This window comes from Neopsephotus bourkii, unplaced genomic scaffold (genome assembly GCF_033783945.1).
Source record: "Neopsephotus bourkii isolate Nb327-2 ecotype Australia unplaced genomic scaffold, CSIRO-AGI_Nbou_v1 NB_998, whole genome shotgun sequence".
NCBI classification, from domain to species: domain Eukaryota; kingdom Metazoa; phylum Chordata; class Aves; order Psittaciformes; family Psittacidae; genus Neopsephotus; species Neopsephotus bourkii.
In genome coordinates, this window is record NW_026901490.1 from 1846081 (window position 1) to 1858695 (window position 12615).

The following is a 12615-nucleotide window of genomic DNA, read 5'->3' on the forward strand; positions in this document are numbered from 1 at the left end:
TTATTTGGATCTTAGTAATTGTATTATTAGTGGGCATTATCTTTGCAGCATCTCTGAGACAAAATTAGGATGGCATCATGAAGAACAAACAAACGTAAATTCAGGGGGAACAACAAAGGCTCACCATTACAAACTTCAAATACAGCTATGGCTACTTCTGCCTAGATGTAGGAGCAGTATTTCCAAATTACATACAAGAAGATACCCAGAGAGTATGTTATTTCTTTTCCTGTTTGTGTTTCTTGAACCTCTTACAGATTCTTTATGTTAAAGTTAGCTCCTGATTCGGTAATATATTTCTAATCTTCTGAGAATTTTTACATACATAAAAAATCTTTACATATGTAAATTTTCCATTAAATTTTGAGTTATCATTCCCAAATTGGTTTTGCAATATCCAAAAACTACATGACTACAAAATATTTTATACCACCGATTTCAGAGAAGGTAAATAATATCATCCTGTTTTAGTCAGTATTAAAGACAAATAAACAGGTAGAACCAAGATATATTCTTAGAGATTTAGGACTCTATCATAATTATTTTGTTAGATTCTCTTACCTATGAGAACTGTAAACCCCATAAATAAATCATAGAATCATAGAATAGTTAGGGTTGGAAAGGACCTTAAGATCATCAACTTCAAACCCCCCTGCCATGGGCAGGGACACCTCTCTCTAAACCATATCACCCCAAGGCCTCGTCCAACCTAGCCTTGAACACTGCCAGGGATGGAGCATTCACAACCTACCTGGGCAACCCATTCCAGTGCCTCACCACCCTTACAGTAAAGAACTTCCTCCTTATACCCAATCTAAACTTACCCTGTTTAAGTTTTAAACCATTACCCCTTGTCCTATCACTACAGTCCCTAATGAAGAGTCCCTTCCCAGCATCCCTATAGGTCCCCTTCAGATACTAGAAGGCTGCTATGAGGTCTCCATGCAGCCTTCTCTTCTCCAGGCTGAACAGCCACAACTTTCTCAGCCGATCTTCATGCAGGAGGTGCTCCAGTCCCCAGATCATTCTCATGGCCCTCCTCTGGACTTGTTCCAACAGATCCGTGTCCTTTTTATGTTGAGGACACCAGAACTGCACACAATACTCCAAGTGAGGTCTCACAAGAGCAGAATAAAGGGGCAGGATCACCTCCTTCAACCTGCTGGTCACACTCCTTTTGATGCAGCCCAGGATACGGTTGGCTTTCTGGGCTGCAAGCTCACACTGAAGCCGGCTCATGTTCATTTTCTCATTGACCAACACCCCCAAGTCCTTCTCCGCAGGGCTGCTCTGAATCTCTTCTCTGCCCAGCCTGTAGCTGTGCCTGGGATTGCTCTGATCCAGGTGTAGGACCTTGCACTTGGCATGGTTAAACTTCATGAGGTTGGCATCAGCCCACCTCACAAGCAGGTCAAGGTCACTCTGGATGGCATTCCTTCCCTCCAGCGTATCAACTGAACCCCACAGCTTGGTGTCATTGGAAACTTGCTGAGGGCGCACTCAATCCCACTGTCCATGTCAGCGACAAAGATATTGAACAAGACCGGTCCCAACACTGATCCCTGAGGGACACCACTCGTTACAGGTCTCCAGCCGGACATTGAGCCATTGACCACAACTCTTTGTGTGCAGCCTTCCAGCCAGTTCTTTATCCACTGAGTAGTCCATTCATCAAATTGATGTCTCTCCAATTTAGAGGCAAGGATGTCATGTGGGACAGTGTCGAATGCTTTGCACAAATCCAGGTAGATGACATCAACTGCTCTATCCCTGTCCATCAGTTCTGTAGCCCCATCATAGAAGGCCACCAAATTGGTCAGGCAGGATTTCCCCTTAGTGAAGCCATGCTGGCTGTCACCAAGCACCTTGTTGTTTTTCATGTTCCTTAGCATGCCTTCCAGGAGAATCTGCTCCAAGATTTTGCCAGGCACAGAGGTGAGACTGACTGGTCTGTAATTCCCTGGGTCATCCAATTTCCCCTTCTTGAAAATGGGGGTTATATTTCCCTTTTTCTAGTTGTCGGGGATTTCACCTGACTGCCGTGATTTTTCAAATATGATTGACAGTGGCTTAGCAACTTCATTCACCAGCTCCTTCAGGACCCACAGATGGATTTCATCAGGTCCCATGGACTTGTGCACATTCAGATTTTTAAAATGGTCTCGAACCAGATCCGCTCCTACACTGGGCCCAAGGTCTCCATTCTCACAGTCCCTGCATCTGCCTTCCAAGACTTGGGTGGTGCGGTCAGTGCCTTTGCTAGAGGTGACCGAGTCAAAGAAGTCATTCAGAACCTCAGCCTTCTCCAAATCCTGTGTAGCCAGCTCTCCTGAGAGCTTCCTGAGGGGGCCTACATTCTCCCTAATCTGTTTTTTATTTGCTATGTACCTGTAGAATCCCTTCCTGTTATCTTTCACATCCCTAGCCAAGTTTAATTCTAACTGGGCCTTATCTTTGCTAACCTGGTCCCTAGCTTCCTGGATAACATCCCTGTACTATTCCCAGGCCGCCTGTCCTTGCTTCTACTTTCTATAAAACTTTTTTCATTTGAATTTTTCTCAGCAGCTCCTTATCTATCCAAGGAGGTCTCCTGGCTCTCCTGTTGCACTTCCTTCTAGTTGGGATGCAATACTCCTGAGCTTGTAGCAGGTGATCCTTGAAGACCAACCAAGAGTCTTGAGCCCCCTGCCCTCTAGGGCTATATCCCACAGAACCTTACTAAGCAGCTTCCTGAAGAGGCCAAAGTCTGCTCTTTTGAAGTCTAGGGCAGTGAGCTTGCTGCACGCTCTTCTCACTGTCCTAAGGATCTCAAATTCAACCATCTCATGTGTGATGAAATGAATGTATGTGTGTATGAAATGGTGTACACTTACACCTTTAGTAGCAATGTCCATGTGTGCTCTTAGCCGTGTTTATTTACCTCCACTGGTGTCCATCAGGCAGCCACACAGCAAAGGCTTTAGGGCCCTGTGGCATGTGTAACAGCATTCACACTACACTTCAACGCACTGGGGTGTGAAAGCTGCCAGACCCCCTTTGCACCTCACTGCCATAGACCTTACTAGCAGGCACACCATTCCTAGCCTTCTTCTTCATTCACATCCGCTGATAATCCCCACATGCCAGTAATGCCTTTGCCCATTAGTTACAGAAAGTCTCTAACTTCAGAGATCAGCTTTGAGGCTGTGCATGCTACACATACTCTCTGTGAGACAGCCTGGTAGTAGATTAGTATATTGGACTAGTATATTGGAGTTGAGCACCCATGACACCTTGCAGCAGAGCATTCCATCACCTTCTTCAATGAGGTACAAAAAGCCCTCTTTTTCTTCATTGACCATTCCATCTACTCATTGGACTTCTTGCTCCTCGGTTCTTGTATTGGAGAAGACACTAAACTGAGCCTTGCTGACTTTCTTCATGCCTTTCAAGATGTTACAAACATCTGCAACGTTCTGTCTCTGACATGACGCATAAAGGAGCCAAGATGTATGGAAAATCAGGGGACTAGGCTGGGAACGTAGAATCAGTATTTCAATGTGACTGTTGAGGCACACCTCTTCTAAAACAGTTTGTTTTTTCTAGGTGACAGTAAGAGCAAAAACTCCAATTTTGCATTTGGTCTACTTAGCTTCGCTTTTGGCTAAAGAAATGCAATACGAGGACATCTGTTGGAGGGACAGTACGGCCTGGCACAAGCAATCCAGGAGGTTCTTTGATTGTGTGGAAGACAACTTCCTTCTGCAAGTAATAGAGAAGCCTACAAGGAGAGGTGCCATGCTTGACCTCAACAACAGGGAAGGGCTCGTTGGAAATGTTAAGCTCCAGGGCAGCCTTGGTTGCAGCAATCACGAGATGGTCGAATATGAGATCCTCAGGACAGTGAAAAGAGCATGCAGCAAGCTCACTGCCCTGGACTTCAAGAGAGTGGACTTTGGCCTCTTCAGGAGCCTGCTTAGTAAGGTTGCATGGGATATAGTCCTAGAGGGCAGGGGGCCCAAGACTCTTGGTTGATATTCAAGGATCACCTATTACAAGCTCAGGAGTGTTGCAACCCAACTAGAAGGAAGTGCAGCAGGAGGGCCAGGAGATCTCCTTGGATAGATAAGGACCTCCTGAGGAAACTTTGAAGGAAAAAAGAAGCTTTGGAAAGGTGGAAACATGGACAGGCAGCCTGGAAAGAGTACAGGGATGTTGTCCGGGAAGCTAGGGAAGAGGTTAGGAAAGCTAAGGCCCAGTTAGAATTAAACTTGGCTAGGGATATTAATGATAACAGGAAGGGATTCTACAGGTACATTCCAAATAAAAAACAGACTAGGGACAATGTAGGCCCCCTCTGGAAGCTGTCAGGAGAACTGGCTACACAGTATTTGGAGAAGGCTGAGGTTCTGAATGACTTCTTTGCCTCGGTCTTCACTGGCAAAGGCTCTGACCCCACCACCCAAGTCTTGGAAGGCAGACGCAGGGACTGTGAGAATGAAGACCTTGGGCCCAGTGTAGGAGAGGATCTGGTTTGAGATCATCTTAAGAACATGAAAGTCCATGGGAAGTGATGAAATCCATCCGTGGGTCCTGAAGGAGCTGGCAAATGAAGTTGCTAAGCCACTGTCAGTCGTATTTGAAAAATCACAGCAGTCAGCTGAAGCTCCTGATGACTGGAAAAAGGGAAATATAACCCCCATCTCCAAGAAGGGGAAAACGGATGACCCAGGAAATTACAGACCAGTCAGTCTCACCTCTGTGCCTGGCAAAATCTTCGAGCAGATTCTCCTGGAAGGCATTCTAAGGCACACGAAAATCAACAAGGTGCTTGGTGACAGCCAGCATGGCTTCACTTAGGGGAAATCCTGCCTGACCAATTTGGTGGCCTTCTATGATGGGGCTATGGAACTGATGGACAGGGATAGAGCAGTTGATGTCATCTACCTCAACTTGTGCAAAGCATTTGATACTGTCCCATAAGATATCCTTGTCTCTAAATTGGAGAGACATCAATTTGGTAGGTGGACCACTCAGTGGATAAAGAACTGGCTGGATGGCCACACACAAAGAGTTGTGGTCAATGGCTCAATGTCCGGCTGGAGACCTGTAACGAGTGGTGTCCCTCAGGGATCGGTGTTGGGACCGGTCTTGTTCAACATCTTTGTCGCTAACATGGACAGTGGGATTGAGTGCGCCCTCAGCAATTTTGCCGATGACACCAAGCTGTGTGGCTCGGTTGATACGCTAGAGAGAAGGAATGCCATCCAGAGAGACCTCGACACGCTTGTGAGGTGGGCTGATGCCAACCTCATGAAGTTTAACCATGCCAAGTGCAAGGTCCTACACCTGGGTCGGAGCAATCCCAGGCACAGCTACAGGCTGGGCAGAGAAGAGATTCAGAGCAGCCCTGCGGAGGAGGACTTGGGGGTGCTGGTGGATGAGAAAATGAACATGAGCCAGCAGCGTGCGCTTGCAGCCCAGAAAGCCAACCGTATCCTGGGCTGCATCAAAAGGAGTGTGACCAGCAGGTTGAAGGAGGTGATCCTGCCCCTTTATTCTGCTCTTGTGAGACCTCACTTGGAGTATTGTGTGCAGTTCTGGTGTCCTCAACATAAAAAGGACATGGAACTGTTGGAACAAGTGCAGAGGAGGGCCATGAGAATGATCTGGGGACTGGAGCACCTCCTGCATGAAGATTGGCTGAGAAAGTTGTGGCTGTTCAGCCTGGAGAAGAGAAGGCTGCGTGGAGACCTCATAGCAACCTTGCAGTATCTGAAGTGGGGCTATAGTGGTTCTGGGGAGGGACTCTTCATTAGGGACTGTAGTGATAGCACAAGGGGTAATGGGTTAAAACTTAAACAGGGTAAGTTTAGATTGGATATAAGGAGGAAGTTCTTTACTGTAAGGGTGGTGAGGCACTGGAATGGGTTTCCTAAGGAACTTGTGAATGCTCTATCCCTGGTGGTGTTCAAGGCCAGGTTGGACAGAGCCTTGGGTGCCATGGTTTAGTACGAGGTTTCCCTGCCCATGGCAGGGGGGTTGAAACTAGATGATCTTAAGGTCTTTTCCAGCCCTAAGTCTTTTATGATTCTATGACATCGAGCGTATCCCTTCCTAAATGCCCTGCCGCTGTTAACTGCAGAGCTCTTTCATGGACTGCATAGACTGGGTGCCAAGTTCTCACTTTTACTTCATTAGTTTCATATACAAAAATGGAGATCCTAGAGCCAACAGATAATTAGTAATCTCCCTAGTAGCTAGATGTGCTCACCATCTGCGTGCTAGTCTTATTACCTAGTTGTAACTTGTACTACAATCGTTCCTGCTCCGTATGTCTCGAATTATTTGCATTTTTAAGACCATCATTGTCACAAACACTGAAGTGACTCAGAACTTTTAAAACTGGAAAAGCCTATATTTGGGGTGCTGTCAGTACAATGGCTGATTCTAAAATGCTTCCTTCAAAAAGCCCATATTCCTCCTTTTTTCCAGAAGGTCTTTTCAGGTTTCTGACTTCTTTTTTTTTTTTTTAATGACATTTTTTTATATAGATGGAAAAATATTGTTAGTTTCACCAGCTTTTGTACAGGAACCTGATACTAAACTTACACAGGTCGAGCCCAATCATCCCAGATGACTACCTTAACTAAAAGTACCAGCTTACTAAGGCCCTGTGTATACGTATAGGGATGAGAGTCTGTCTGTTTTCATGTGCTTCTGTGTCTTGCTCTGGCTCTGACAACGTGCCTTCTCCATTTTTGGTGTTTCTCCCTTTTCGCTCTAAATCCACCTATTTACACAAATGGAAACAGCTTTAACAGTTTCCACAGTCATCTTAAGATGTACTAAGGTAATGAGGAATTTATTTTAATGAGAATATTGCATTGCTTAGTAATTTTTTTTATGTGATTAGGTAGAAATGTAATAGGAAAATAGGGGTATTTTTTTCTTGTCTGGATTTTTAGCGGGCTTTCAAAGCTTCTTGGAAACAAAGTCACGACATGGCACTCATACTTCCTTCCGCGCTATCCATCATTTTCTCAAAGACCAATAACCATATGGGTTGAGGAGAAGCTTGTTGCAGTCTGAGTTACAGATAAAGTACTGGAAATCTTGCGAAAAGTAGCAAAGCAAAAAGAAAAACATACAAAGTTAGCAATAGAACTCTACCAGAGAAAAAAAGGAAAATAGTCCTTGGTAACTTCTTACTAAAAAGGTTTACAGATACAGCCAACAGACACAATAATAAATGTAAAAATAGAAATACACATTTCATAGTCACAGCTAGCATAATTCAGGTGTCTTAGAGTTCCCTCTCAGAAATAGGGGAATTTTCACTATCAGATGAATAAATGACCCAGACATGTTCTCTGCATCCAATATCTTCAGCAGTGCTTTGAAATTCTTGAATCTTTGATGATGAGGCCTGCACATTTAAAGTGTAACATTTCCAGAGACATATAGGAATTCAAAACAAACACAGCCTGTGCACAGCTATGAAGTTGCACAGAATTCTCAAAGGAAGCTCTGCTTCCAAGACTAGGGTCTTTTCAGCACGGTGAAAATTAAGATGACAATATGGGTTGAAAGAAAAGAGATGACATTTCTGCTGAGGGGATTTGTATGCACATTATGTAGGAGGAAGAGTCACAGAACTTTAACTGCTGACCTTCACAGGCTCAGGTTTGTGGTTCAGGTACAAGAACAGGGCTACTGCTTCTAGAAAATCTGCCGCAGGATGTAAAAACTGAGCAGCGACATCTGAAACATGATTCATAGGACATGGCGTTAGAGATACTTTTTAGTCCTGAAGTTACGTTATTCTAAAGTTACATTCTTCTACAGCTTGCTAGCTTACTATAGAATCATAGAATCATCATAGAATGGGTTGGGTTGGGAGGGACCTTAAAGATCACCTTGTTCCGAACCCCCTGCTACAGGTAGGGATGCCTCCCACTAGACCAGGTTGCGCAAAGCCCCATCCAACCTGGCCTTGGACACTTCCAAGGATGGGGCAGCCACAGCTGATGTGGGCAACCTGTGCCAGAGCCTCACCACTCTTATGGTAAACATTTCATTTTTATATCAAATTGAAATCTATCATCTCCCCTCTTTAAGTGTAAAACAACTCCCCCTTATCCTGTCACTGCATGCCCTTGTAAAAAAAGTCCCTCTCCACCTCCTCCTTTAGGTACTATGATAAGTACCTAAAGGTATTAGATAACACCAAAAGATATTAGATATTATATAGACAGTGTGTTGGGTTGCTTGTTTACTATACAGCTGAGCTGCTTTCAGAGCTGCCTTACTATTTATACCTGTAGGTATGACCTTGTATTTGGCTGTATCTGACTGGTTCCATTTTGGAGGTGTTAAGTCAGAGCACAGCCAGGCCATCGTAGCTGACCATGGCATCCCCAACCCTGGCTGGCTAAGCTGGTCGCCCAACAGCTCTTGCATCAAAACTGTTTACAGCTCAAAATTTTAAGTACTATTGTTTGCCTTAAAAATGCAGTGATGACTGGGAGGTGCTTATGAACTCATAGACACCTGTAAAGTAGGAATAAGCCAGAAGCAGCTGCCAGTAACCTTCCCAGCTGCCTCAGGCTATGCCATTCCTTCTCCTCCATCACAGACTTCAGTAGGTGAACCTGTCTGTTTCTGACCATTCTGTCCTCAGCCATGCATGTAAGTCTTCCAGGCTCTTTGAGAAAAGCCGCATCAGCTGCTACTGGTGTATTTCCAGCTCATAATTCCTTACTGCATCCTGTATCAGCATTTGTTGTCTGTGATTGATGTCAGATAAATCGGTCTATTATTACGTGTTCTCATTTGTCCAATTCGAATACTTGCAGTCAGTCTTCGCGTCCAATAATATAAGCTTTATTAAAAATTAATATATTTCATGCTTTCTGAGATCACAGTCCTTTAGGATTCCTGTAGATTCAAGTTCTTGAGGACATGTGTACTTTAAATGTTTCTCTCTAAGAAAAGTTGTTCAATATCCATCTTAATAATGACCAGGAAGGCATTTAGTCATTGTTTATATGATACAAATACATCACACATTCTTTCAGGTACAGAACAAATTTATTTACTAAACAAATCTACTTTTTTGAATCACTATCAACGTTTTTAAATAGTCTAGATAGAATAAGCCTATAATAGTGTTAACATTCAGAAAACTTGAGCTTTCGTAAAACTTCCAATCATTCACATCCCTTGAGGCCCTCATCCATTTTTCTATGCTATAGAATTTGCAACGATTGCTAGGTTTTCGTTTTTTCTGTTTCTTGTACGTACCTATTTCAAACTGCCGTGTTCACTTTCTCACTCAACTAGAAATTTATTTTCCAGAATCTCCCCTCTTTCTTGATCACAATATGCTGACTTCTTTAGAGACATCTTTATAGACTCCCCCTACTTTGATATAGTTTTTCTGTGTAATTTTTCTTTTCACTCAGTCGTTCGTTTTCCACAGCCTTTTTTGGGGAAAAGTCAAAACGTGTCTTGGGAACAAGATGTAGCCAGTATCCATGTGTGTATATATAGTACAGATTGTAACCTTGTTTGCATATGCTGAATGTAACCATATAGAAATACTCAGGCAAGCACTGACTAATATTCTAGCAGTTAGCTTTACATAATAAAGTCTGAAATTGTTGGTTTCCCCAATATGTGGTTTTGGGGTTTTTTTGGCAGAAAGTAATTAGCTAGGAGTTTAAGGAACTCTTAATAGTGCTTTAATGCATAGCTCCAAGTTATATGTCTGATCTCATTATAACAATGTCATTTTCTTTACCCAAATTAGAAGCAGATATTGAAAGAAGAAGTTATCTTGTTCTTGGACTGCTGTGCAAGAGGCCCTTGTTTGTAAACCCAGTTTAGGCTTATTCCTATTACACTGATCCACATGCAGTTACTTTCCTGTGAATGTGAGAAGTTTAAAACTGTATTCAATACTCCATTTCCTCACTTATTACTCAATTCCTGGTGGGCCAAAACCTCTGCCAGGGCATGGTCCTCTATCATTTACAGGAACTAAGGAGCTTAACCTTTAAACTCGGCTAAGAATGGCCTCTCACAATCCCTGAAGATATTTCTTTCTGGACACAGTCCATCAAACCCCTGGAAATGGGGGGGAGGGACTGAGGTATGACCTAACACGTTTGCCTTCTAACTCATGACTCTAAGAAAAATAAACTGAGTGGGATTTTTTTCTTTAATGTCTGCTTTCCAGGATGAGTAGTTGCCCTCAGCACCCACCCTTTCTTTTGGAAGCACTGGGGTGGAAATGTTTGAAAAAAAAGATGAAACACTTCGCTAAATATAACGAGAATTGGGATAAAACCCTGACAAGTGGGCACTGTTGTTGGGCTGAGCATTTTTCAGACTGATATCAAAATAATACAGGGCCAATTAAGAGAAGCTGAACCCAAAATTTTCATATAGCAAACTATGTAAACTGAAATCTGATTGAACTTCTTGTTTTCAATTCACAAGAAGCACTGAAAGAACCAAACTGCAGTTAACAGTGTGGTCTACGCTTAGTCTGATGGCCACAAGAGGGTACAATTTGTAAACTGTAAATGACTGTAATGGTCCCACGGAGGTTTCTCTAAGTGTCCTCATTCCTTTTTGAAGTCATAAGAATCCATCTCCAGAACTGCCTGAGAGAAATTCTGGCACAGCACTGCCCAGGGCAAGTCCCCACAAGGGCTGCACAGGTTTTCAGACAAAGGTGAAAAGTGCCTTTCTGTGCATGTGCTGCGTGAGATTTCCCTTCATTTGGGCCCATAACCTGCAGTTCTGACAATCAAATCTTTTCAAAGCTTTCATTGCATTAGCCAGCACAACCAACATGCCTACAGCTACTTTAAGGGCACCCAAACAATACTCCTGAAGGCATCTGTGTTCTTAAGTAGTTCTCAGCCAACACAGCCAGGCCTTAAAGCAAAGGATGAGTGGTTTATCTGAGCCACTGGGAAACCAAGTACCAATTCTGTAGCTGAGCACTAACTTCATCACATGGCAAGCAAACTAGAAAGTGGAGAAAGGAAAACAGTGCTTGACTGGAGGCCTCCTCGTGAGTGTAATGAATTCTGGAGTGAAAGCTCATCATCTGTGTGTTTGGCTCTAACTAGCACTGATATAACTCACTTGATAAATACCAGTACTTGCCTTAAAGTATAAAAATAAATCAATCTAATAGAGTATATAAATTGCAATGAGCTTCCATGTGTGTAGTGTACCTAGAAAATAAGGTGGACTCACACAGTGGTGTGTCTGCAGGGTCCCAAATGACTACTGCCTTTGCGTATTTTAGGGAAATCTGTCAAACATATGTTCAGATGCTGGCAGCAGTGGCAAAAGCAGAGACTCGACAGCTTCTGTTTGTTACTGCGATTGTTAGATCCTGTTTCTGCCGATGGAGATCCAACAGCCGCTCAGACAGAAGCTTTAACTTTAGGCTCACCCAGCAACGTGTGACAGGGAAAAAAAAGGAAGGAAGGAAAAAACCCTTCTGCGAGATGCCCATCCCGGTTGTGCTCGCAGAGCAGCCACACAAACGCGAACCTGGGTGAACACAGCTCCCCGACGTCTCCTCCGCGGGGGGATCCGGGGCTGTGCCTTTGACATCCCCGGCCCGCGCACACGCGCGCCTGCTGGAGACCCCGTCTCGCCGCGATACCGGTCACCTCTGGCCCGGCAGCGCCCTGCGCAGAGCGCGGGAAGAGCGGGCGCCGCCGCCGGGGGCGCTGTCACCCAGCACCACCCCTCCCTGGGCCCGCGGGAACGGCCCAGGCCGGGTCCCACGGGTGTCCCGCCCGAGCAGTTCCGGCAGCGATCCCGGCAGTGCAGTGCAGTGCAGAGCGGTGTAGTGTAGTGTAGTGGTGTAGTGCAGTGCAGTGCAGTGCAGTGCAGTACGCTGCGTGGGGGCGGTGCTGGGCGCGGTGGTGCCGGTGCGGGGCTGCCAGTGCTCCCTGAAGCCACCAGTGGCGCGCCGTGTCCAGAGACGCGGACTCTACCCGGTGCCCGCTCGGGGTTGCTGTCCCTTTAAGCACTGGCGGGCGGCCCGTTCCGCCGCTGGCTGGGAGACCCCGCGCCTCCAGTGAGAGGTGAAACCAAGATGGCGCCCGCGCAGTGACTGAGGTGCAGCCGGAGGGAGCCGGGCTGGATGGGCCGCACCGTACCGCACCGTCGCTGCTCGCCCCTTCCGCAGGACAGAGCGCCTCTCTGCTGGCCGGGCTGCTGAGTGCCTGGAGCGCAGCCACGTCGCAGGGCTCGCAGAGGAGTCAGGACTGAGCCACCGCAGACCGGGAGGAGGAGGAGGAGGAGGAGGAGGACGAGGAAGAAGAACATGGCGGCGGAGTCGTAGTGGGAGTGAAGCCGCTGCCTGCGACGGGAGCTCATGGGGGAGACGAGGTGCTGAGCTTGCCAGCCCGTTTCATCCTGCTTCCGGATAGGCAGCGCCCACAGGCCCCGGCCAGCCCCGGCGGGAAGGAGGGCGGCTCCTCGGAGCCCCGCACTGACGGACTGCGAGCGAGGGGCTTCGGGCCTGGACAGCTGCTGCACAATAGAGCCAAGCTCCAGGCCCGGGCGAGCGGCCCCTCTCCCGCCTGCCTCCCCTCG

At 45.9% G+C, this 12615-nt stretch overlaps 1 long non-coding RNA gene across 1 annotated transcript; it reads left to right on the forward strand.

Moving 5' to 3' along the window:
- On the forward strand, nucleotides 1-9657 carry LOC133215730 (uncharacterized). Its single transcript, XR_009726477.1, has 3 exons — nucleotides 1-212; nucleotides 7923-8047; nucleotides 9464-9657. It is a non-coding gene; the product is annotated as an uncharacterized LOC133215730 (long non-coding RNA).
- The last annotated feature ends 2958 nt before the right edge of the window (nucleotides 9658-12615 follow it).